The sequence below is a fragment of the Malurus melanocephalus genome, unplaced genomic scaffold (genome assembly GCF_030028575.1).
Source record: "Malurus melanocephalus ecotype Western Australia unplaced genomic scaffold, MMel_1.1 scaffold_68, whole genome shotgun sequence".
NCBI classification, from domain to species: domain Eukaryota; kingdom Metazoa; phylum Chordata; class Aves; order Passeriformes; family Maluridae; genus Malurus; species Malurus melanocephalus.
In genome coordinates this window covers 545,857-567,595 of record NW_026623300.1, presented here as the reverse complement: position 1 = coordinate 567,595, position 21,739 = coordinate 545,857, and the positions used below count along the sequence as shown (strand labels likewise).

At 37.3% G+C, this 21,739-nt stretch overlaps 1 protein-coding gene across 1 annotated transcript in view; it reads right to left on the bottom strand.

Moving 5' to 3' along the window:
* The window catches only part of GRID2 (glutamate ionotropic receptor delta type subunit 2), a 659,493-nt gene that overhangs the window by 207,601 nt on the left and 430,153 nt on the right, over window positions 1–21,739 (bottom strand). The gene's annotated exons all lie outside the window — the stretch shown is intronic.

Sequence of the window (21,739 nt, the reverse complement as noted above, 5' to 3'; positions counted from 1 at the left end):
ATCTTCTTCTTTCCTTTGTTGAAAATTATTCCAGGATCTGCCTTCATGCTGGACTGAACAGGTGCTTCCTAAYTCATCTTTCACTCAGTCCTTTCCCTCCTTGAATCCACCACACTTTCGTGGTAAGTCACATTTGAATTAACCGCACAGTGGAAATGAAGAGATAAAAATACTCCTGTTCCACTTTCATTAGGCTGGAAAGAAATCATCAACAAAASGGAGGACAGAAACAAACTATGGAAAGGGCTGGACACCTTTAACTTTTTTTTTTTTTTAAATTAAACTGAATTAGGACTAASAGTTTTAAACCTAAATGAATCCCATTTTATTTGTACAGTTACCATAAACATCTTGATTCACAACTCAAAACTACTAGATACTTAAAACTATTGAATATGCCCTTAAAAAAAACATAAAGAAAAAAAAAATAAAAACAATTATTGGAACTGGCACTTGTAAATGTTCAGTTAGATGGCTGGGCTCTTATTACTTGGACCATTGGCTTTTAATGATGACCAACAGAAATTACACTTGCCAAGGACAGTGGCAATTTACGCTGTGCCATGTCCAAAGGAGAACAATTGAACTGGTCACAAATCTTAACAGCATCAAGAAACTCACACTGATGACCCTCATTACTAATTCAAAGGCTATTAGAATTGGGGCACTGTTTGTTTAGCGGAATGATAGGCGAGATTGGAAATTCTGATCTGGAGAGACTTGGATGAGGGGAAAGCAAGAGCAGCAGTGTATGACTGACTTCTTGTTAGAAACTCTCACAGCACTGCTAAGAAATGAGTGGGATGGAAAACCACAGCTGCTAATGAGCACTGGAAAATTTCAGTATCATTAGCAGTAGGAATCAAGGTCCTTACTTTAGGTGCAGTTAAGTGCCTAAAAATGTGATATTTTGTTGCATTGCATTGACACTTTCTTGCATTCTCCACTGAAGGTGTTCCCACASCACATATAAAAGAACAGGATAAAAACTGAGGAACTATGATAGGAGGCAGCACAACACAYTGAGGATTCTCAAATAATCAGATTCCAGTTGGAATACAAACACATTCAGGAACCAAAAAAGGTCGAAAGAGGACAGAACAGTAACAAACTTTTCAATGGAGCATTCGCTCCTTATATAAACTTCCAAAGCATAGAAAGTTATCCCATTTACAACATAAGCCATCGTTTGAATTTTCTGTAAAACAGAACAAATCAAAGCCTTGCTAAAGTAGGAACCATTCTGCTAGTCAATCCATAAACAGTTMTGCTGAAAGCAAACAGAACTAAAAACAAACAAAAGAAAAAAAGGCAGCCCAGWTGACATATTTTCTGATTTCTTGTCAGATTCCTAGCAACCTTGTCCTTCCTAACTTTTGGCTCTGGGATGTCCTGCCGGGAATGTCTGCCCTGCTGTAACTGCTCTGTTCACAATGAGGTCTCCTAAGGTTCCTGTGACTCCGAGTCAATCTGCCACAGTGACACYCCCGAGTCAAATCTCCCAGTGGTGGTAGGGAAATTACAATAACTCTGTTCCACRAAGGGCTCCTAAGCTGTTTCTCTGCTTCCAAATGGCAATCAGCTGGAACTTCAGATTTAAGAAATGCACAAAATGAAAATTCACATTTTCTGTTCACTTTTTATCATCATGTTACAAACATGCTGGATAACTTCTTTGTGCCTGAAGCTTCAGCTGATCAGACKTTATTGCATTGTACCTCTGACTGAAACTTTGGTTTCAGCTCATTTAGTTTGTTAATAMATATTTGCTTTGGAGTACCTCCTTTGCCCAGATGCTCCGATTTCAAGCAGACRAATCCTTTTCAATACAATATGGGTCTAAGTGTCATTGGTTTTATTATGTACAGCTCACAGACCACCTAAACCAGTGTCTGGAAGAGGCTGACTGGTCTCACAAGTCACTTGCATTATTTCAAACAGCTCAGGGTACCTGTGACAGATTTAATCACAATTTGCAAATAACAAGAAGAAATGCACCCATTTTTTAGTTACAGTTGAAAACTCCTCAGCAGAAAGATGATGTTTTATCCATTCAAGTTTATGCATTCATGAATCTACTTACAACTAAAAATGTTTTCAAAAAGCATATGTCAAATTGAGATGAACTTTCAGTGCACTGAAAGACACTCAAACTAATATATTCTAAGTTTAGATGGGCTACAAATAGCCCCTGATTTAAAAATTCGCTTTACCTTCCAGTCTGCTAGAAGCTCTTTTTTTGTATTTCCCTTAGCCCATCTACCCAAAGCCTGTTCTAGTACTGACAGTTGCTTAAAAAGATGACTGATGTAGAAAAATGCTAGGTGGCTTTTTTTGTTTGTTTTGGGTTTTTTTTTTAAATTTTATTTTATTTGATGAAACATTGCAGCCRTATTTTCATCCTTGGGTCATTCAGTCATCTCTCACAAAGGAGCTKCATCTCAGTCTCTCCCTTCTTAACATCTCCCCTGCCAGCATGGTCTTTATTGTCCATTTAATTGACTTTAAAGTTGGCAGTGCACATTCTGACTATTTCTGTAAGAATCACAGGATRCTATAATGCTATAATCACTAATAACCTTCCCACATTTTCCARTTATTGTGCTCCTTATGCTTTTCAGTGTAAATGAATGCACGGGCACATCCACTGTTTTACAGAAAATAAATTAATGCAATGTTATGTAAACCTTCAGTTTTTATGCTTGAGGGAAAAAAGTTGCTCAATCCTAACGTTTTCTTCAAATTGTAAGAGTAATCATATGCATAACTTCACAGTGAGAAGATTCTCTCCATCAGCAGCTCTCAAGCACTACTTTACAGTGGAAGTCTATAATACATCACTTAAAAAACCCCAAAATTATCTAAAGTCAGCAGCAACACAACCTAGACCCAATTATTCATTAACACAGCAGCCATTAATTGCATCAGCAGGCCTTTACAGCCATGACACAATGCTCCAGAATGCCCTTGTCTATCTACTGCATTTGCCATTCCCTGTGCATTTTCACTCAGAAGGGATGATAACAAATAAGATTAAAGTGAAAAAAAAAAAAAGAAGAAGAAGAAGAGCATGGCTGGGTCTGCTTTAAATTGACCCTAACCTAAAAAGCACATATAGCACAGCTTCAGCAGAAGTATTTAATGCAATTTTGCTTTAGGTTTCTATGCCTAATACGCCCACAATGATAAAACAGGTATTTCTTATCTGAGTGAGCGTCTTTTTCTGGTTGAAATTCATATCTGCATGCATATCAAGTGAGCTGGCATGAACTTGTGTTCTGTGCCAGGGAAAAATGAATGTGAAGAATAATGCTTGCAAGCACATAAGGGCAGGAATGAAAAAGAAACCTGAAATCCTGTATTTTAGAAGCAATATAACAAYTTGATTGGGGTGTGTAGGAGACTGGGGATTCAAGACCTCAGGCATTTAAATACAACGCAAGTTTCAGATTCATCCACTGGTCCTGCTGGCTCTGTGACAGGGTGCAGTGTTGTTCCCTCCCAAAAGGTAAGGGACAGATTGGAAACTTCCACACAAGACAGAAGGTAAGTGAACCTATTGTTTATGCAGCTCACCTCTTAAGCTAAAACTGAGAAAAACTAGAGTGTGCATTCATAATGAGGGCTGAACGCCAAAATTCTACACAGATATTAAATGGAGGAGAGTTGACACTTTCCAAAACACAGGAAACCCTGTACATATTTGAAAAATTCTCTTTTCACACTTCCTCTAGGGGAAATCATACCAGCTGTGGGTTAGTAAACACACAAAGCCATAGGTCAATGCAAAAAAAGCTCTCTGAAGATAAGCAGAGCTGCTGTCAGGGAGAGCATTAGGAGAAAGTGTCATATTTTCCTACCCTGCTCTTACTGCTCCTTTAGGCATTCAAGAAACCTTTGGAATAAGACACTGAAATAGTCCTTGGTCTAAAACCAAGACAGCTGCCTTTGTGCTTCTAAATATAAATTGCTTTCTTAACTGTGATGAATGGGATTATCAGTAGCTAAAGGAGGCAGAATTTATTAATCCTGTACAGACTGTCATGAAGTTCAGTTCTATTTATTTACTAAAAGAGGAAATATTTGAAMGAACCTCCCCTAAAAAAAACATTTTGTGCTTTTGAGGTGCCATTTCTGCTGTGCCATTGAGTAGCTCCACTGTGCAGGATCATTTTGAGCAGAACTCCAGGGTGAAGTGGGGAGCTGTGTTTCAGTGTACTGCCTACAGCCACTGACCTCTTCCTGTCTCAGACAACTAAATGGGTGCCAGAGAACAAGCAGAGGACAACCTATTAACCAACTCYTTCAGAGAACTGGTTTTTTTAAAATTCAGCATTTTTTCATCCATAGACTGTTGGTATTCAGCAATTCGTAACGCCGTAACACATAAACCTCCATTACTAAGATTCAAAGCAGCAAGTTAGCAGGCCAGTTCTGGAATAGACTTTATGAAATCATGGAAAAATGGAAAAGAAAATCACTATCTACTCACTCAGCCTTTTCTCAGACTGAGAGATTGCACTTGAGTATTTGAAACCACTGTCATTAATTGSATAAATCCTGCAGCAAAGGACACGGCCTGTCAAGTATGCAGTGCCATTCATGCACAGTCATAGAAATCCGCAGCAATAGACACAAAAGATCATTCTTAACATCTCTGTAACTTTAGAAATGTGTTCATGTCAGACTCCAGCAGTTTTCCTAACACCCTATTAAAATAAATCAAACTTAAGGCTTCATGAGGAAGGTGTTCCACTTAGTGAAATACAGATGCTATTGAACTGATGAGCACGAACATGGATGAAACGGAAACTAATTTTCTTTTTTCTAAAGAATTCAACTACACGCTGAGGGAGATTTAGCAGAGAGCACAAAAACGCTGCCAAGATAACAAGTGATGAGCAAGGACAAATCATCTGTCATTGGCAGTAACTCCAGAACTTCTGAATCTTTGGAAGAGCTTGWCAATTTATCATAACTATTTCCATTGTTCACTCTCAAACCTTCAAGTGGCCTGAATGCAGGACAATCTACAGCAAATAAAGTAGTTGTAGTGCCAGCATGCAAGGCTTTTCCCATGTGCAGTAGTAAGCAAGAAAGAAAAAAAGGCTTCTTGACAAAAGAAAAAGACAAGTAATTTAATGGAAAATGACATTAAAATTATCTACATCACTTCTTTCTTATAGATACGGGCAAAACCTGAAAGATACAGCTCAGAACCCTTACAAAGGAAACAGGAAAATCATTCTTGATTTTCAAAATTCAGCTCCACACATGCAACCAGCCAGACAAGCCTTGCAAACACCTATTGAGCAGTAATGTTACAGTGAGAAAAGATCCTTACAGGACGAGGCCATCTCAAGTATCTCCTGTTTGAAACACAGGGGAGAGCTCCTGGGCTCCTCCAGCTCTTTTCATAGACCAGTCCCTTAGAGTCACCGCTGCTGCTTTGAAGGTGAACATGCCCTAACCCAATTTTCTCCCCCAGGGGCATAGCAATTTTCTATGATCACTGAGATATGATAACAAAGAGGCTTCCAGTACACTCGTGAAACAAAAAGCCACTCCAGACCAATCCTGCTCCCTTTACACCCCCATCCCCCAAAGAGAAACAACCCAACATAAAATCCAATGACCAGTCAAACGGAAGTCAGAGGCCTTTCTTAACATGACCTTTAACTAAAGAGATCTGATTTGACTAATCTGAGCACCTAAAGCAGTCTCCAGTAGTACAGATGGCTCCTCAAGGACTGGTATGTAAAGCAAAATATGAAAGTTAAGGACTGTTTAATAGCTAATGTTTGGGTAGTACTAAGAAATTTAAGTGATAAACTGAAGAACTACCTTAACTGAAGTTTAGAGAGGTAAAAGCATGGAGTTGTACTATTTAGCATGTGGTACTATATCAAACACTGCAGGACGTTTTCATGGAGATTCTCAGGTCTGTTTGTTTATTTTTACTTTTTTTTTTTTTTTATCCTAGCTCCTAGTTCATTAAACCACCATCATTTTATCATGCTATTTGCACCATTTCTTCCCGCTGGTGCCACAGCAAGTTCTTTCTGTGTCTCCACTCTTAGCCTTTGAGCTTCTCAGTAGGGAAATCAGCTGTTGATTTATAAAGCTCATTCTTACACACCAGAAACGAAAGCTCATAAAAATCTCTCTTCACCAAATATAATGTTCTTTGTAATATGATTTTAATCTCTACCCATTTCCCCTCCYGAGAGAGGAAAAACACCCAAACCACATGTGGCAATACTTATTTTTACACTTCTGGACAATCACCTCTTTCTGAGATTCTTTTTCCGGCTGGTCCTTCTTAAAAAGACCCCAAACCAACAAAAAAAAAAACAAAACCAAAAACACACAACCAAAAAACCCAAACAACCAACCAAAAAAAAAACAAAACAAAAAAAAATCACAACAAACAAACAAGCAAAAACTCAAAAACAAAAACCCCACCTAAAAACATTGGATGAAACCTGACAGAGATACTTATGAAGGATTAGAAAGCAAATATCTACAGCATTTTGGGGAGGCAGGGAGAAATTTTCCTCTAGTCTCCTCCTAGGGATGGGTGATATGGCTGACATGGTTTCATTTCCTTGTCTCATGAAAATGCATTTCTTTAAAAAACAAGTAAGTAGTTGAAGCACTTGATCAGTTTTCCACTTTTTTTCAAATTTATTTCAAAAGATGATACTTTTAAACTAAAAGTATTGGGTTATTCCACTGAATGATTAGTTTCATGTTGACTTGGCTTGCCATCATAACTGCATCTGAAACAAGTCAAGCTTCAGGGAACACTTTAAATCTTGTGTCCTAAGCTTTTAAGAGATGAAGGCTGGTAAAGTACAGAAAGCAGCCCCATACCAAAGAAAAGAGGACTGTTAAATATTCAATAAAAGTAAATAAAGACAGCATTAATACTTCAGTGAGTTTGACCACAGGCTTGTACTGAGAACATAAAATAAAACCACGTTCTGTCTGGTAGAAATGGCCATTTTAAATGATTCATTTCCTTAATCATTGAGAAAAGCAAACAATGTTTATTTTATAGGTATCTAAACCCATGCATCTTCCAGAGGTCAGCCTGTAGACTGTAGGTTTAAACCAAAATAACTATAACCAATTCATGTATCTTTCATTTWAAGGATTATTTTATTTTTACAGTTGGTTTTCTTACTTCCAAATATATGCTTTGATTTATATTTGGATTATCCTTGTGAAAAGTATTTCTAATAGCCACTCTGGAAAAATAAACCCTCAAAAATCAAAACAAAAAACCCCAAACAAATCCACAGATTTTTTTCACCAGTTCTGAAACTACTTGRCTTTAACTCAGATCCATGAGCACATTCTGCTACCTGCACTGCAAGACAGTTGCAAGAAAGCAGAATAATAGTATTCCTAATGAACAATAATGTACCTCCCACCTAGAAATTATTTGTTTCAACGTAAAAATGTGACACAAACCATCATGGAAATGCAGAAATTCAGATTCATTACTGTTGAGTGGTTGCCTGTACCTGCCTTTCTTGGTAAGAACTAGATTTTRTTTGTAGTGATAGTACTAAATTGATCCTTAAAGATCTCTTCTTCTTTATGTATTTTTTTTTTAATCTAAATTCTATTTGGAAATCTAAGCAGAAAAACTAAGTATTTGTGGTGGACAGGGGCTTTGAATCAAAGTGGTTGTCATCAACTTTGAAGGTGAAAAATCCAACGTAAAAAACCTAAATCTATGGTAAAATATCAAAATTTCCTCATCATTATGGATTAAGAGCTGGAGTCAGAGATTTCTCYCAAGTGTGGTGTTTGTTTCAAACCCCTCACCATCTCCTACACGCAGGCATATTCAGGAGCTACCCTTTTAGTGAACTCACTCTAGACTGAAGGCTGTTGACAAGTCTTCCAAAAGATGGAAAATAATTTTCTTGCTGATTTTGATACCTTTGCAACCGCCTTCACCAAGGTCAGAATCCCTCCCCAAAAGTGAAAATCAGGGATTAACGAAGCTTTGTCACAGATTTACACTTACTCTATCTGCACACATCAATTATTTTTCTAAGCAAAATAAAAGGCTCAGTTCCTACTTTTAACCTGTTGCAGACTTTTTTTTAGGCAGCAGCTGATTGATTCCAAGCCTTACTGATATGAAGAAAGCTTTCAACCTTTTAATGTGACATGAGAAGCTCAGACAAACACCCATTAAATTGATGCTTTAACTTGTAGAGGAAAAAGGAATGCCAATTTGACAATGGACCTTTCTTAATATCTGCTTTAGGTAATTAGGCTGCTAGCAAAGAGAGCTTTGGAGGCTACAAAAAATACAGATGATAAAATGGTATCTSTCATAATTTCAATGTATGCTCCTTTGTTACCTCATATAAAAATATGTAAATTCGGATTTGCTTCCTCTTTAAACACATACATAGTGTCCCTAACTGAGAAYCACAATTAACCAGCGTTACCACTTTAGTAAAGCATGAACAGTTCAGTCTGAAGAAAAACACATTTGCGAGACACAAGATTCCTTCCCAGTGTGCATTATTAAGGGTTGACTGCACTCAGCAAAAGGAAAATTGATTCAAATAAAACTTGTAAAGGAATCATGTAAAGGTTGTATTTAAAATAACCTTTCCTTTCTCAGCTGTACTTGATTTTATACYGCAGTACTTCTATAGGCTGCAATATAGTTACTCTTCCTTTACACCAGTTTAAATTAAAAGAATATTTAATTAGGATTGAAATCGCTTTCAGAAAAGGTGAAAAATATGGGCTTTGAGGAAAAACTGGAAGTTTTGAAATGGAGAACAGTAACAGCAAAATAGTGTGCCTGATTCAGAAGGCTGTTTTGTAGTGTGAACAAATACTTCTAGAATTCTATTGCTTAAAAACAAGCAAACAAAAAAACAAAGACAAACCACCAACTTTCACAACAGCAGACATTTTCCATAAAAAAGCTTCCTGTCCGACCCAGGTACCCACAATCCAAATTAATAAAACAAAAAATATTGATTAAATTTACACTGGTCAATTTGGACCATTCTTGTTGATCATCTTTTGATATCAAGTGTGGATACTGTTGTTCTTAAAAGCTTTATAGAATTTTAACAACTATAAACAAACAGATTGAATTTATGTCTTCAAACTGAAAACACAAGGCTTAGTTCACCTTTTCCATTTTTTTCCCCCAATAATATCATGTGAACATTTTAGGGCCAGACCCTCTGAATTGCTCAGCATCCATAAGTTAGTCAGATTTTCCTGAACAGCAGCTGCAGGATGCTGAGTGCCTTTGAAAACTTGCCCATTCCATTCAGGTTTTCAAATACAAGTTGAGTGCCTTGAAAATCCAGCCCTGATTATGCTGGCAGCATGTTGTTTATTTTATTAGTGATACGGAATTGTGGTTTCAACTCCTTTTGCATCTGTTAGTAAACTCAAGATTTAGTCTGACTGCAGATCAGGGAAAATGTTAAACTTCATACACTACAGAATGTAACAGTGCTGCTCTTTTTTCTTCTTTGCCTTAAAAGCAATTTTTGCCAAGCGTCAGACTGACATTACTGAAACAATTTCATTCTCCTATCATGGGCATTATTAACAAAGGTCACTGTTCAAGTGGCAAAATACCACCAAAGCCATCAGCTTTTTTAGCTCTTCAGCTTCATGGTGGTGTCTCTCTTGTCATTTTAGATATCTGTAGAGAGCAACAGTGGCAGAGGTTCAAGTGAGACAGCCCCCATTTCTGACTTGCACATGAACTCAGCATTCAGCTCCTCTCAAAGCATACAGGCTGAAAGCATTTTTTTTTTTTTGGTAATAAGAGTTCAAGAATCAGCAGCAGTTTAATCGAGTTCTAACTGGCTGCAGGCTTGAAGCTCCCTGTGAAAAACATCCTCTCAAAAGCACATGTACAAAGACAAAATCCGTTCTAAAGATATTGAAAACATTCTGATCGCCAAATTGCTTTATCAAACGCAAAGCCCAGGGGCCATTTTTACTTCTGTGCTTCACAAGAGATGAACAAAATGGATCACTCTTACTAAAGGTCCAAATGCATTGCAGCCCCAGAAGATCTGCACAAGGAGTTGCTGCATCTGACAGAGGGCATGGGTCAAAACAGCAGCCTTTTCTCATTACGGTTCTAAGTCTTCCAAATAAAGTACCTCTGCATTTTGGGAAGTTCTGCTATTGATTCTGAAACTAGTTCAGCCAATCTGCTATTGATTCTGAAACTAGTTCAGCCAGTCAACTAGATGAACTTAAGCCATAATTTAAAGATTTTTAATATTATTATGTAAGTTTTTTTGATAAGCAATCAAACATCATCATGCAACACAGTTCAGATTCACCTTTTCAACAAAAACCTGCTGGCCAGGTACCTGTTTGCAGACCTTTAATCTGAAATCCTTCATATGTGTGACTGAAAGTTATTAAAAAAGTAATGTTCAAGGTGAATACAAAGTGGTCTCTGTTTTTTTCTCTCTAGTTGCTAATGGTTAAACTAACAGGAATATGACTACTCAGCAGAAACTGATACAGGATAGATTACATTCCAGCTCTATAAAGAAATAAAATATACATGTTTTTCATTGTTTGATGCTGGTTTCACACAGTAATTGAATCTGGATACAAGGAGTCCAAGCAGCACCTATTCCACAGACACTGGAGATACAAACATGCCAAAATTACAGGCTCAAGCACACCTGAAACACAACTGCAGCTGGRACACTGGATCAGCTCAAAAATGGGACAGATCATAACAGATGGAAAAGAATTTTATCACTGAAAGAAAAGCACAAGAAGCCAATATGTATTCAATTACAGAAAAAGGTAAGCCTTTCTAGCCATCAAGTATCATTATTCTGAACCACTTCTGGTTTGTTATCAGAAACAAAACACAGAGGAATCGCAGGAGAGGCAAATGTTACAATCATTAAAAACCCAGAAAACTAGCAGCATGCACGTGCTAACATGCACAATGAATTTTGAGCCATTTTGTGCAGTTTTTTAATAATTTATAGGGATTAAGTTGCTATGAATTGTTTCTCTAATTTTCATTGTGGAACTGTTGCCCGTTTCTTTTGGCTTACTGAACAAAGAGGCTTAAATTAGATCCTTGCTATCATCTTTTAAAAATAAATTGGAAAGCTTTGATGGAGAAAAGTGAAAAGAGTGGAAGAACTTTAAGAGGATTTGCACATCCCAGAAAAGGAAAACCAGAATGCACTTTGTTAAAAATACAATTAGTTCTGCATTTAAAGTTTGTGAAAGCAACTATAGCTTTAGCAAAATGAACTATATAGAAAAATAAAGGCCTTTTCAACTTCTGTAAGAAGAAGAATTGAAGACCATTCTATCCAAGCCTATTTACAACTTTATTTTTCTAATGGAAAATAAGCCAAACCCATAATTTTAATTGCCTTTTGGTTTTTGATGTTGGTTTAGATAGATAAACAGCAGTAACCTGACTCATGCTTATGGTAACAATTCCTCTAAAGTCGGTGTGATTACTCAGCTGATGAAATTACTCATGTGAGGAGAATAAGTCATCTGTGTAAGAGATTACTGGCACAGGTATCTCAATGTAAATTGCAACAGACACATTGCAGTGTCATAACTTTTCTAGCAACATATTTCTTTATCCCCCAGGTAGTGTCAAACAGCTTTTTACCTTTAAGCACTGCATTTTTGTAGCATTCTTTCAATCATCTTTTTGACTATCCTGAACCAGAACAGTGATATATCTCTCCTATTCCGACTATTAATATTATGGGCACGTGGTCTCTTCTTTTCGACGGTGATGGAAGGGAACTGACAGAACCAATATCCAGACAATCCTTGAAGTGATACATGAGCTTTACACAAGAATGATCAACAAGATAGAGCACCATTCTCTCCAGACTGATTGATAGGAAAAACAAGTTGGCTATAAGGCTGTATTTTCAGCTGGAAGCAAGTATATCAGAARTCCTCTGTGGGCCCCAATGTATACAAAGTACAATGCTTACCCAGACAGAAGAATTAAAATAAATAAAAAGGAAGAAAGGCAAAAAGGGTTATAACAACATAGGAAGGTAATCTTTTGCTCCATTATGCAGCAAGTAGGAGAAATACGCATCTGCCATGAAGACCTAAGCAAAATTCTSAATGTGYGAACRTAATTATGGTCCATCTGAAGTCCARTTAAATCCCAATTTACCCGRGACAGACAGGCTGGCACAGGTCAGCAGAGCTGCATCAAATGTCAGGTGACTTCCTGAGCCATCTCAAAAGCTAAGTCAGGGACAGGAAGGGGAAAAACCCTTTCCATGTAGCCCAGGCAGGAAGATAACACCTGCGTGTGAGAAGGGAATGTGACTGCTGCACACTGCCRTGCAGTTAAACACAACTGCTCCCACCCTGCTAAGTACCTGGCTGCATTTCTACAGCTGCTTTTAGGGGCTCACTGCACTCCCTCTGTGCCATATGTGGCACTGCCTGCTCCAGGGACAGGCACTCATGTCCTTGTGAGCCCCCAGGTCTCTGCCTGGAGTCACCACCTTTTCTCATCCGCCAATGCCCATTTGATCTCCATCCCCAAAGCACCAGCAGGATCAGAAAAAACATTTCAGAGGCAGAGCAGAACTGCACCAGCAGAGTCCTTGTTGGATATTTGACTGCTTTTCCCGAGTATTCCTCTCCCATGTTTTTCAACCTTTCCGAGTAGGAGGCCATCTCTCTGGCTGTCACAGCAAGAGCAGACAGCGACATTGTGATGTGTTTGATCCCACGTCTTGCCACTTGGAAAGGCAGTGCCTTTGTATCACATCTTTTTATGGCACTTCTTCTTATGTGCACACTAAGAGTTTTGTCTAGAGGAGTCAAGAGAATTATTTTTAAAATGTAAAAAAGATTTAGAAATCTGAAGTAAATCTTATCTGCAATCAACCAGAAACTCTGAGGAGGGAAAGGAAGGGACTTCTGTAGTTTTGTAYTAATGTTCATGAGAAACAGATAGGGATTAAAGCTCAGTGTGAGAGTCAAGAGCTCTAAGGAATCATGAGAAATTCATGTTCAGATCATTTTCTGATCCTGCAAATATATTAAAAACCTTCATTACTGCAGTGTCTGATGCTTGCAACATAGGCTGCAAACTACAGCTATCTGAAAACTACACTAAATGATCTTATTTCCCTCTTGTTCTACAACCCTCAGTTTGTGTATACACATATGCATGCACCACAAATTTATTCCTATTTGTTTCAACTAYCATGTTTATCCTATACACTGTCAGCTTTTCCTGAGAGATCAGAAATGTATCTCTGCACATGTGAAAATGTTCTCTACGTGAGCTATAATCCAGCCCTTAAATTTATTTCCCAAACCAGGCATTTCACAGGATCCTGCAAAAGAGAACATTTCCTTTGTAAACATCACAGAAATTTCATTCCACTGAAGAAGATTCTAACTTTGATCCATGACCCTCTACCATGATAACATGACTCAAAAGTGGAAGAGAGGCCATCAAAATTGCTTAATGTGTATCTATTTCACTCCCCCCTGGGCAAAAGAAGATAAAAGCAGAGCAATACCATGTTTCTCTCAAAATATGAAACTTCCTGCATCAATGTTACGATAGTAATGGATTGCTTTTTTTCTCTTTTTTACATTTCTGGCAATGAAAGACATTTTTATCACAGTTCTGCACTTGTGTGATGTTAAACAATGGCATCCCAGCACGTGACTGAGCAAAAACTGAAACAAACAGGGTACTTTCTCTAGCAAGAAGTTATCACTGCTTTTATGATTATAATTTGACATTTTAAAGCAATTACTAGAATTTTCCCTTCATTTTGAGAACAAATGCAACAAAAACCCTCGGAATTAAATACACAGCACTGTATCTCCCAACCCCAAAACCAAGTTTGGTCTGAAAGGACCTAGGATTAGAGGTGTCATGACAAGAACTACTGTTTTGGTTCAGTGTGAGAAGGGAAAAGAAAGAACAGTCATACTCRTTCACCGAATGAAATTAAAATAAGCATTGTTATCTAGGAATATTTCATGTTCTAAGCCCAAAATGTCTTTTTGGAGGAAGCAGGCTTTTCATCATGTTCCATTTGTAGTATTCCCTCATACATACACCAAGGCTCCCCACAGCTGTGTTTCACTTGTTCAAAGGGCATTTAAAGTACAAATGCATTTGGCATTGCCTAGTTGATAAAAAGCCTCCTTTGGAGGTCTYGGAGCTTTGTTCAGCCTGTGGATGTATGCTGCTTCTTTTCTGGAAGCTGCATACGTATTCAGGCAGATGAAGGCACTGAAAAAGAAAATCAGACCTGTAAACTGAAATATCTACAAGYAGAAATATTATGATCACATTTTTTAATGCTCTTACTCTGATTCTAGGGAGACAAGGGAAGATGTCAACACTATAAATGGGTAAGAGGAAGGAAGTTGGATTGCTCTACCTTCCTTTCCAGGAGCAGGTAATGTTGAAAGGGACAATTATGAAATGTSCTATAGCAGTTACATGGAATATAATGAAAGGGAATTTTTAAAATAATTTTTTATGCATTTTCATCCTCAATGGGCTTCTGATCCTAAATTCTGTCCAACACCTCTGCAGCTCACTAGTGGTTCCATGTTAGCACTTAAACAGCATTCAAACTTTATTAATGCTGACTGAACACTGCCTGAGGACTGTTTACATCAGTGCAAGTTTTGTTCTTAGAATGTGCCTACAAAAGCAATAAATGAGATAACAAAGTGATCAATATTGATGTAACACATTTTTCTTMACTTTGATCTGAAAAGCTTCCTTTATAAACTCAAACACAATAACTAGCTCTAATTTTGCCATTCCTGCTGTATAAGCATGCAGGAAAGCTGAAGAAAGCCATAAGAAAAAGGACAAGGAAGAAATGACCACAGAGTCACCACAATCCTCTCGATTCAATGGACTAAAAAAGCCATGAGCTGTTCTGAATAAGTACTGTTGAAATATCATTATTCAGTACCTATAGCATTCAGTACCRCTAACTGCAGATATGAAATACATCAAAAATATATCTGCTTTTAGAAACATGACCTATAAAATGAAGCAAAAGGGGCATCCTCCTAAAGGGAAGGAAATGACAGGAAAATTCTGGGGATATTCAATCGCAGAGCACCAAGACTCAGACAATAAAAAACCTCASGGAGAGAAGAATAATTTGCAGTTTACACCTACTTGGCTTATTTTGCATTGTGCTTCAGTCTTGCTAAGGGAACACAAATCTTTTAAGACTGCAGCTTCTTTTCCAACCCTCTGCCCTCCTCTTTGCACAAAATGATGATATAAATACAATAGAAAAAGGATACATGACCATATTAAATCTGGTCCCAAATTACATCCCTTATAAAGATGATTTTAAGAAGCTTTTATTTACACTATAAAAAAAAACCAAAAACATGTTGTTGCCATGACAGCACAAAAAACCTAGTGAAAGGACTTTATATTATGTGTATTATTTGTGACAGTGTCCAAAACTTAGAAGTGAAGGATCTATGTTGGCTAGTTAGATAATGAAGCCAATATAAACTGATTTAGCTTTTGTCCTTAAATAATTTGGAAAACCTCTGTGTAATGTTCATTTAATCATTAGCACAGTATTATGCTGCAAAATAGGTCCAATAAACTAATGCTTTCCCATCTGAGCTTCTATTCCCCCAAAAAAGATCTAAGTTATCGACCCTTTGCCCMCTTAGCCAACTTACACTTATTGTTGTTTGACACCCAGATTTTTATATGGGTTGTTGAAAGTTTAAATTTTTGCGTTTCATTTTTTATTTAATATTTTCAGAAASAGATGCAAGAAAATACTACCCTTAAAGCTCTATTTGCTTCCTCAATCCTAAAGGTAGAAACAACTTTTACCTTAACCCTCAGGACCTCTGACCCTGCTCAATGCACTGGCAGCTGTWTTCAGCCAATTGCGGATATTTGCCAGTGCTCTCACCTCATTTCCAGAATAAYAGGATGATATTAGGGATTTATTAGGGCAGAAGAACAACTTGCTCATGGGAATGAAGCATCTCTGAAATAATAATGTAGAGATACTTTAAAAGACTTTTGCAAGTAATCTTATAAAAAATAGTTTCAGTGTGAAGGCCTCTTGTCTACCCTTGCTTTGGTGCCAGTGATATTTTCCCATTCTGAGAAACTCCCCTTCCTTATGTTACTGTGTCTTCACAGATTAATATCAATGCAAACGACTAAGGACAGAGGGGACTACAATGAATTAATTTCTTAAAGTGTCCCTAGCTCTGTAATTCAGGCAGGTAAAGCATTTAACAAATACTGACAAAGAAAAGCAAGACTCAACTGAGCTTATTTGAAACAAATAAATAAAAAGCAGCCCCAGCCATACACATCCCCACATGACCCTGTCTCATTTTATTTGGCTTGTGCTTTTTCACAGTTTATCCAGTTTCATGTAGCAGACATCAAATTCATGTGGTCCAATGCACTGGGACAAATGGTGGTACAACATTACCCCTCCCCACCTTCCCATAAAAAAATCATGACAACCATGAAAGCTTATATTTAAATCAGACCACCTGCAAGTGCTACAGTGAAAAAGGCAGCTTTCTTTCAGTGACCACAATTAGCCTGAAGTCAAGACCCCAGATCGAATATAATATTTCCTGTGAAGCATTTCTCAATAAGGGCTGAAGCTGGATGTGAACTTCAAATTCAATAAACAAACTCCGTGGCTTATGGATTGTGGGAAGTCACAGTATCAGTACACCAGTTCAAATCTTACAAATAAATCAAGATTAAGCCTTCTCCTTCTGAGGATGTTAATTACTGATGAAACATGGCTTGGGAGATAGAGGAAGAGAGGTTTGGGCATGAGATGCCTTAAGACATGACTCACTTGAAGTTATTCCATCTTTCCTTTTCAATCAATTCCTGTGCTAAACAAAGTCCTTGGGGTGAAGCATTTACAGTTAATTATGGAACTGGTATAATTTGTCTTGCTTTCAAACTAACAGTTTATCATTCTGACAAATTAATTTCCCTTTTTTTTTTTTTTCCCAGCATATTAGCACATCAACCACAGTGGTTAGCTTCATTTCACTCCCATTATTAAGACAGTTTTTCCTTTTAATTTATACAAAGCATGAAATTTTACARCCAGATCTAAAACTCAGCTATGAATAACTCACTGAGAAAATTTTACACTTCAAATACAAAATGAGCTACAGACATAAATACAACCAAGACTAAGCCACTGCACATAGTTCTGGTGATGAAACCATGAACTTTTTGGATAATAGAGAATTTTTTTTTTAATTTACTTCTTTCTCAGTTACTACTTTCATAAAACACTAATGATCCTAATGATTCTAATAAGCAGACAATCAACAGATCTAATAAAATGTTTCATTATGATTCTTTTCAACTCGTTCCTTTTAAAACCTGTAATGTTCATTATTCATGAAAAAAGTAATTACAGGAAAAATATCAGAGAAGTATCTAATATGAGAGAAGTATCTAAGATAGCCTAACTAAGTATTAATGAACATTTTAATAATAATGATTGCTGATACTGATACAAGGATGTGAATATGTTGTCAGAACCTGCCCATGGGCACTAYTTACAACAGTCCTGGAAAACTATTTTTGAAGAAGTGTTTTGTTTTATAAACCAGTGCTATATTTCTAGGCAATATAGAGAAACTGAGCTTTTCCCAGGATAAATCATAACTATTTAATATTAATTTTATAGCTGTATGCTTTTGAAGAAAASTTTTCATCTTCAGGGAGAGAAAGTWGCTCTACATACRTATATAGATAGATGCATTTTATGCTAGCCAATACTTTCAAAATGAGAAATAAAATAGTATGCTATACATACACTAGAAAGTTCCTCAACCACAAGAATATGTTTACTTGCATTGTGCACATTTACATGCACACAAAACATCTAAACTTCCAATAAACAAAACAATTAGAAGACATTAGAGCTATGGTCAGCACACTCTGAAATTACCTTGCCCCCTCAGCTAGCCTAAGTAAAATCAAACAAAAGTGGAAACAAAGCAACAGCTGATCAGAAAGCAAGATCTGAGACTCCTGTGACACTGACCAACTAAAAAGGAGGAAGACCAGCTTCCACTTTTATTAGCCACTCCCATGAAATGTTTGTTAATAAACAAAATATTGTTAATATAGTGTACGGTGACACATATTTCTATATTTATGGAGATGATTACTAATTGCCCRATGCCTTTAATCACTGCAGCAATGCTCTCCCTCCACCTCAGAGCTGATGTTAGAAACTGGCAAGCAGGGGAGGCTCAACAGAGAAGATGAGCATAATTGTGTGGCACCTCAAAGCTGCCCCTTGTACCTTCCAACCTTTGCTCTTTTCCTTACTATTTTCTATTAGTTTCCCTTGCTGTGCTTTTCCTGAACTCCAGCTCAGCATAAAATCTCATTATCAAAATGTCAAGGCAATAACCGTGTCTTTATCTCTCTTCTTCCATTTTTCCCCCCTCCAAAATATATACACACAGAAAATGTTATTATGGCTTTATTGTTTTAGGTAATTAAGAGCTCCAGTTCAGGGTGGGAATCAATTATGCCTATGTTATGTGGTGCATTCTGGAGAGCTCACAGCCCATATTAACATACAATGTGCAATAGCAATTCTATATCAAACATGGTTGATATTCCGTGGAGAGACATGGAAAGAATAGAATTGCTATTATGAAGTTGCTTAAAAATCCTAAACCTTAAGTAAGTCCAACATCTGGAATAAGTGAGAGTTTCTTCATGTCTTTCTCTATATTGCAGTTTTTTGAGCTGAAACAAGAAACAGAACACAGCCAATTTTTGTGACCATTAGTCAGCTGTCCAGGCACCAGGAATGAAACCTTTTCAGATCAAGATTCCCTCCAAAACAGGTTGAGCCTCACTAAGTACAAGGAACTTGTACTTGAACTTGTTTACAATTTTTCTTTGAAATACACGAGCACATCTTTGTTAGTGAAACATCTCTGCTGCCTGGTGGACAAAGACAAAACCCCCACATCAGGGAAAACTGTTAATGAGGAGCAGCAATACTATTTTTCTGGCTTGCTTTGCTGTTGTAGACAAAGGGCAAGTCCCTTCACACTTTGAAAATGACAGAATAAGCACCACCTCTCAGAGTAAGGCAAAGAGCCAGAGTGTCAAATCTGTCATTCTTCACTAAAAAAAGAAGAAACAGCACCCAACTAAGTAAACAAATTAGGACTAAGTCTGAAGAATTTTATGTTTTGTTTTAAGCCAAAGTTGCCATGTTGAGATTGARACACCATTCTGTGCCACACTACCTACCTGCAAGTCGTTTAAGCAGTCTGAGTTGGCACCACCATCCCCAACTCCGAATACCAGTGTCAAAAATGCTGCTCTTGGAGGCCTAGCCAGCAGCATTGTAATGTGGAAAAAGAAMAAGATTCCCCAGTGGTCCATTTCTCCTTTCAAACCCATGGTTTCTTTTTCTTCCCCTGCCAAAAAGGAACCATTGCTGGTCCCCCAATCCAAATCCCTGGTGTGTGGCACTATCCCTCTGTGGGCTGTGACGCTCCCTCGGAAACATGGTCCTCCCTTGAGAGGGCAACGGGGAATGAAGTCACCAAGACCTGCAGACTCGACTGCCTGCTCTCAGCACTGTTTGGATGTTCCAAGAATCAAATGTTGCATCGAATTTATTRCGCAAAATGACAGCTGAGCATCTCCTTTCTCTTCACTGAATTAATAACATCAGACACAGAWGAGCACAGCCTGCTTGGTGACTGATTTCAGTCTCTTGCTTTAGAMATYMCTGATATTTTTAAGGTTAAAAGKCTGTCACAGTGCAGAGACTATGCCRTTCTTTGCATTTTGAACAGAACCTGAAGTTGGCAGTAAATTAAGTACAAGGACAGGGAGGGGATGTTGAAAACTACCTGTTGTCAAAAGCCTCACCATGACAATAACCTCTTCTGTTAAAAAAAAAACCCAAACACACAAACCAAGAAAATACCAAAACCCACACACTTGCACATTTCTTTCATCATTTTCTGTGATGATCTTTAGAGATCATACACATCTCGTAGCCTTATTCTCTCAGCTGACACATTCCTAATGAGACTGCTGATACAATTCATATTAAAACCAAATTGTTTTAAGACACCAGGAAAACAAAAGAACTGCAACCTGGGGATAAAAATAGGTCATACGACTTCTAGGGACCAGAAAAAATTGTACCTCCAATGTATATTTATGGAAATTCAACTTAATTCCCATTCTCTACCTCTTTCTTAGTAGGCTGTTTGAATAATAAATGCCAGCAAGAAGCAAAATTACTATTCCAAAAAACAAGGATGAATCCTCTGTACCAACAGTGATTTCTTTGGCTTCCATGACTCATTAATTAACATTTTTTTCTGAATATCCATAGGCTCTGTTCAGGAGAGTGGCAAAGAGGAGAGAGTTTAAAATAAACGATGGCAAAGCTGCTGTAACAGCAGTTAATGAGGTGTCTTGAAGCCTATATGTGACCAATTCCCACAGTCTGCTGTTGGAATTTAGAGTGATTTAGCGTGATTTCTGGGACATTCTATCATTAAAAGCCATAAGGACTTAGAATTTTGAAGAAAATAACAGCAAACAAAAACTTTCAAAGAGTTTATTCTGTTCAATTGTGGGATGCTTTTTTAAACTCTGTCTTTAGGACAGGGCATCTCAGAAGCTCTTTTTCCTGGCTAATTYAAAGCAATTGTCAAAATCTGTTCCCACATTCCCATGAACTCCAGTTCACTAAGTCCTAGCTTTTGCAGCAAAAGCAAGCTGGGAAGAACTTTTATAAAACGCTTAGAAAGCTGAGAGGAAAAAAACTCCAGGATTTCAGAAAGGAGACCAGTGTCAGAAGGAAAGAAGCAGTTGAGCAGCACAAGTAGTACCCATAAATGATAAGAAGAGGCAGACAGTTATTTAAAAAGCAGTATTAAGGAAAGTTTGGAACTTACATTAAACTTTCATATAGGAGGAGATAATTTCATRTGCACTTAACACTGATAAAGTTGGTTTATGTACAGGCAAGTTTCTCATATGTTCTAAGACTCAATTTTTTTTCCACAGCCTAAGTCCTAAAGTGACCTAAAATTAAAGTTTCTTCCAGTTTAAGATAAATTGACCCAGTTCAATGTAAACGAAACAGCCAACCATGAACAAAAGTGAGTTCCCTGAAAATAAAGATCAGTGTAATTACATCTGAAATTCTAGTAATAATAGGTTCTATATTTTTATAAAAATCACAACAGACTCTATATTTCAGCACAGCTCTAAGAGTTAAGCCCATGATATGTCATCATCTTTGATTTCATTAGAAATCTTCGCTTTGCAGTAGAATTAAATTTTAAAAGAACAAAAGATTCTACTCCAAGTGGAAAAGTGGAACGTAGAGCATTGTGGAACAGCTTTTCTGGAACAACAGTATAGATTGAAAAATGGTAATTTTTCTTTCATATACTACCTCACCACTTTCCCTTCTTACATTTTTCTCTCTCAACTGAGTAAAAATATGGAATATGAAAGTAAAATTAAGCAGAGTGGCATCAGACATCAATGACAGGARGCAAAAATACAGAACAGTCAGAAGTATTTCCCAACTTTAACTATAGCTATACAGATAGACAAGAAAGCAGAGGGGAAAAAAAGAAGACAAGA